This window comes from Solanum pennellii, chromosome 1 (assembly GCF_001406875.1).
Source record: "Solanum pennellii chromosome 1, SPENNV200".
NCBI classification, from domain to species: Eukaryota; Viridiplantae; Streptophyta; class Magnoliopsida; order Solanales; family Solanaceae; genus Solanum; species Solanum pennellii.
The window spans coordinates 56,243,235-56,247,896 of NC_028637.1; the positions used below are offsets into that span (position 1 = coordinate 56,243,235).

Genomic DNA, 4,662 nt, shown 5'->3' on the forward strand with positions numbered 1-4,662 from the left:
CATATAAACACCAGAGGCAGAAGCATCTCCAGCTTCCAAAGACCTTTACCTGCTTCAAATTCATACCCTTAGGTCTTGTAATTAGAGAAGTTGTTGTATTGTCTTTTTATTCACTATGTAAGATTGTTTCTCGTGTTTTGTAGCTGTAGCATGTATAGACTTTTTGTAATTGGTATGAGTGTAGATAGTTATCATCTATTTGTTTTGTATTGAACACTATTGGATGAATAGAGTGCATCTTTCACCAAAAAAAGACAGATATTCAACCAAGCATAACATACATAAAATAAACAAAAGCTAGAAACCTCAATATTCAATTATAACTAAAGAGAAACATTATATATTCTTATTGTCAGATTGAGCGTAGTGTACTTTAAGGATTTCAAAGGATTCTTAGAAATGATCAACAATTATTTAAAGAAGCCAGATTGAAAAGATAAATAATTCAAAATTTCAAAATTGGGTCTTTTATAATTAAATTAATAATTCAAAATCAGAAAACTGATTTAAAAGGTTGAGTGTTTAAATGGATAAAATTCAAAATTTAAAAACTGATTTAAGAGGTTGAGTGTTTTAATAGAGAAAAAATAGGCATTAAAATGGGTAATTGTGTATTATAGGAGAGAGAATGTAATGTATCTACAAACTTGCACTAAAATAAAAAAAAGGGGAATTATGTAATATTTAAAAAAAGAAGGGAAAATTAGAGAATATAAAAATTATAGTTGTGTATTTAACTTATTTTTCCTTATTTTTTTTTTTGGGGAAAATCCCTAATACAGGCATTAAGATTACAGCTGCGGAGAAATCAGCAAGACGGTCTTGCCAAGACCGATGACTCAAATTTTTCTCCATTTCTCGACTCTCTACTGTAAAACTCCATTGTTAAGGTGTGTATTTTCTTGAGTTTCTTAATCAAGCTAGAAAGAAAATTCGTTCTCATCATCAAATTGCAACTCTCTGGGGAAAAAATCCATTGTTAAGGTATGTAATTCCTTGAGTTTCTTAATCAAGTTGGAAAGAAAATTCGTTCTCATCATCAAATTGCTAAGAATGTTTCTATGTCCACAACAATCTACCTGCTTTTCTTTGACAGAGATATATATGGAGGCTAATGAGGCTTCTTGTGAGATCAGTTCGTCTATCTCGAGAAAACGATAGAAAAGAAACACTTCAATTGTTTGGAATACTTTCTCGAAATTGCCTCGTACTAGTGACAGTGAAAGGTTAAAAGCACAATGTCAGGTATGTTAGGAAGTATTTGTAGCCGATGTTGGCACTACAGCTATGAAACGTCATTTAGATAGGCACTTGGATAACACACAAGAACACGGATATGCACAAATTGATCAAATAATTTACCGTGAAAAAGTGTATGTTGCTTTTCTAAAGCATAATTATCCTTTTAGCTTTGTTGAACATCAAGGAAATAGAGATATACATTCATACTTAAATGCATCTGTGAAAACTATTTTAAGAAATACGGCTAAGGCTGATATATTGAAGTTATATGATCGGGAGAAAGAATTTTTAAAGTGTGAGCTTGCAATGATTCCTAGTAGAATCTGTCTGACTTCAGACATGTGGACTTCTGCAGCGTCAAATGGTTATATGTGTTTAACTTCTCATTGTTTTGATTTGAATTGGAATCTTCAAAAAAGAATCTTAATTTTTCTTCATGTTTCGCCTCCACATTCTGGTGCAGTTTTGGGTCCTTTGCTTATTGAGTTTATCAAGGAATGGGGCATTAAAATGAAGATTTTCACTCTTACCTTGGACAATGCTAGTTGCAATAATGGTGTAATAGATCATTAATCTCTGATGCGTTCTCTAGTTTGTGATGGAAAGTTCTTCCATATTCGTTGTGGTAATCGTATCTTGAACTTAATAGTGAAGGCTGGTTTGGAAAAAGCAGATGACGCCATTGAAAAAGTAAGAGAAGGTGTTAAGCACATTAAAAATTCAGAAGGAAGAATATTAAAGTTTGTGGAATGCATTATGAATCATGGGTTGCCATGTTCGAAGAAGCTTTGTCAAGATGTAAGTAGTCGGTGGAATTCCACTTACCAAATGCTTGATAGCGCTCTTCTCTGCCAACAAGCTTATATTCAATATAAATTTCTTGATATTGATTTTAAATAGTCTTTCCGATGAGGAATGGAAAAGGGTAGAGAGTATTGCTAAATTCTTGAAGCCATTTTTTGAGATTACTACATTATTTTCCGGAAGCAAATATCCTACTGCAAATTTGTATCTTCCAAATGTATGGAAAATTCAAATGTTGCTAACGGAAGCAAAAAAAAGTAGTGATCGAGTTAAGAATGATATGACTACTTTGATGCTAAGAAAGTTTTAAGAAATATTGGAGGTCGTATAGTATGATTTTGTCAATTTCCATTGTCCTTGACCCTCGATATAAATTGAAGTTTGTGAGGTTTTGTTTCTCCAAGATAGATCCTATGACCGCAGATGCTAAGGTTGAAAAAGTTGTAGATCATTTACAATTGTTATTTAGAGAATGCTTGGTACCTTCAACAACAATTTCTCTCTTAGGGGAGACCGTTTGTCATACAAGCAACAATGAAATGAGGGATGATCTTGAAGAGTTTGATGTGTTTGAGAATCAATTAGATTCTGGTAGAGATAAAACACAATTGGATTTGTACTTAGAGGAGCCTAAACTTGATCGGAAAGGGAATCCAAATTTAGATGTACTTGCATATTGGAAGGAAAATAGAGGAAGGTATACAGAGCTTTCGTTGATGGCACGAGATATCTTGAGCATACCAATTGCCACGATAGCTTCAGAATCTACCTTTAGCATTGGAGGTCGTATTATTGGAAAGTTTCAAAGTTCTATTTTACCTTCAAATGCTGAAGCAAAATTGTGTGCTAAAGATTGGCTCTATGGACAAGAAGGTAAGTCATCATTAACATATTGAGATTTATTTTGTTATGTTATAATAGCCTTACTTTATAGTTTAACGTCTTATTTTCTAGATTGTGATGGATCAGACAACGATGAGGATGAAATTTCAGTGGAACTTCAACCGTATCTTGCTAAACGTGGCTCACATTGATAGGTAAATTTCTATTCTGTCTGAATGACTTTCTGTTTCTGCATTACTTGGCTTGGCACCTTCTCCATCTCTGGTTTCTGCATTAGTTGGCTTGGTTCCTTGATTTGCCATCTTTATAACCTCATTAATTTGTTTTTTAAGGCTAGCTACTGTGTGAAAAAAAAACAGGATAATAATGAAGATTTCAAATTTAGGGAACCTTACATTAGAGATTTTAACTGATATTTCTGTTAGTACAGAGGAGTCCAACAAGAAATTTGATGATTTCATTAAGAAAATCAATCAAGAGAGGTTGCTGCAGAGGCAAGAATCTGATCAGCGTGCCCACAGTATTAATATGCTAAATCGAGCACGATAAGTGTTTCCTTGTAGACATGTAACTGATGGCATGGAGTTCTTGTGTTCCTCGCATGAAGCCTGATGTAAGATTCCCTAAATTTCAAAAGAACTTGTGAGAGAGTTTTATCTGAAAATTGTAGAAGTTGTATATTTCTAGTGTATGTAGCAGCTCTTCTGAACTTTACAATGGCAGCTTTTGCATTCAACATCAAGTGACTGGTCTAATTTTGGAGAACAATAACTTCACTTCAACCTTACTGTTCAAGAACTCCAAGAGAACAAACAAGGACAGTTTTTGCACTAAAATTTAATACCAAGAGAATCCCATATACTTAGTAAAGTTAATACAAGGTAACAGACTAACAGTAGAACAACTTCAGTTAAGGACACAAGAGCTAATGTCCAACTCAGTGGCTGCAATTCAAGATTATTGAACAAAAAAGAAGAAATCCCAGCATCCTGATGCGCTGTTGGCTGCTGCAGATCGCCCGTCAAATATTATACTATTTTGTTTAGTCTCTTGTTTAGCCATGAGACTGCACTTCTTTGTTTATATTTGTATTGATTATTGTATTTTGATGTTAATACTTGATTTCCACGGAATGAATACTGATCTTTATCCTTTTAGTATCATTTGGAGTACTATTTGTTGGTGATGTCTCTTTAGTTGTTAATATTTGATTTTCACTTCTTGATTGCTTATTGTTTGTATGTAAATGTTAGATGGAAGGGAGGGTGATTTGATGTACGGAGTAATTGAGAAAATTATGTAATAATGTTCTTTTATCGAGAAGAAATAGATAAATTGATGTCATGAAGGAGATAATGTTTGTTTCTTAGTCAAGGATACATGGAGAGGTTCTTAGTGGGTTAGAACCATTTTACCCAAACCATATTTGATCAAATCCATATTGTCCATATTCTATTTAGGTGGATTGTGATCCAAATCATTTTCGCTCAATCCATATTTAATGCATCCAAATCCGATCCAATCCCACCAATTGCCACCCCTAGACAGATATATATACAGATATATAAAGTTTATATTTGGAAACGCTATGCATCGAATCTCACTCACAATTTTGCGTAAAATCTATATCTATATTCTATATTATATAATAATAAAGCTAAACATAGAGAAGGTGAACCATCTATAACCTATATTTATCTTTTTTTTCTTCTAATTTTTTTGACATTTTAATTCAGTTTTAGGCAAATAACAATAATAACTTATGAAATTATA

General features: G+C 33.0%; 1 long non-coding RNA gene across 2 annotated transcripts; it reads left to right on the forward strand.

Annotated features, from left to right (window-relative positions):
- The first annotated feature begins 760 nt into the window (after positions 1-760).
- LOC107011327 lies at positions 761-4,064 on the forward strand. Of its 2 annotated transcripts, XR_001455862.2 has the most exons (6): positions 761-984; positions 1,097-1,245; positions 1,706-2,919; positions 3,001-3,083; positions 3,320-3,502; positions 3,613-4,064. It is a non-coding gene; the product is annotated as an uncharacterized LOC107011327 (long non-coding RNA). The 2 variants fall into 2 exon arrangements; XR_003576050.1 differs by having other exon boundaries at positions 3,320-4,064.
- Positions 4,065-4,662: the final 598 nt, after the last annotated feature.